Source organism: Meriones unguiculatus, chromosome 6, assembly GCF_030254825.1.
Source record: "Meriones unguiculatus strain TT.TT164.6M chromosome 6, Bangor_MerUng_6.1, whole genome shotgun sequence".
In the NCBI taxonomy this organism is placed as follows: Eukaryota; Metazoa; Chordata; class Mammalia; order Rodentia; family Muridae; genus Meriones; species Meriones unguiculatus.
Window position 1 is genome coordinate 87,610,498 of NC_083354.1, and position 937 is coordinate 87,611,434.

The window sequence follows — 937 nt, forward strand, 5'->3', positions numbered from 1 at the left end:
TCTCTGAGGACGTAGCAGTGTATGTGCGGGCGGTACAGAGAGTGTTTAAAGCTAACCCGGAACTTCGACAGAACAGAAAACCCACCCCTGCTTGTTTGCATGAAAACAGCATCCACAAAGTTACAGACGGCCTAGCAGTTCCCCGAAGGCTCTATGTATTGTTTTTCAACCCAAAACGCTAATTTTGATTGCATGGTAGATGAGTGATTTTTAAAAAGTCAATATACAGATTTCCTTTTGAAAAATAAGCAGTTATTTTGAACCTGGCATAGGGTGGGAAGAATATCCTTCGGGACTGAAAGCAGGCATTGCAATTACTGGAATAAGGAGATAAATCTTAGTCCTATGGAGACACAGGTACCTACACTGAATTCATCCCACATTCATTTCAGTCAGGTGTGTGACTTTTTTAGCTTCTCCGCAGATACCTTCATACTGGTTATTTTAAGACATCGGGTCAAACATCTTAAATTAATAAAGCAACAGCCCTACTACGAGCCAATCCTGTGCTCTAGCTTTGTCTCTGTCCGTTGGGATGAGAAAATGTGGTGAACTTTAGGACCAGAAGGCTTTAAGTTCTGGGCTGGAGACATAGCTCAGTTGATAGGGTGCTAGCTTAGGATACACGAAGCCCTGGGCCCAACCGCAATACATTTACTGGGCATGGTGGTGTTCTGTAATCCCAGATGGGAGGTGGAGATGGGGGGACCGGAGGTTTGAATATATGCTCAGTTACATAGGAAACCCAGCCCAGAATGCATAAGATCCTGCCCTCCCCCCCAAATATTTAAAGTAAGAAGGACGGAAGGACGACTCAATTTCTAGCATCGCTCTCCCTCAACTAGGATTCTGCTTCTCTTCCATGGGGTGGGGCTTAGGGTTGGGCCCGGCATTGGTTGGACATTCCCTCAATCTCTGCTCTACCTGTTCTATCTTT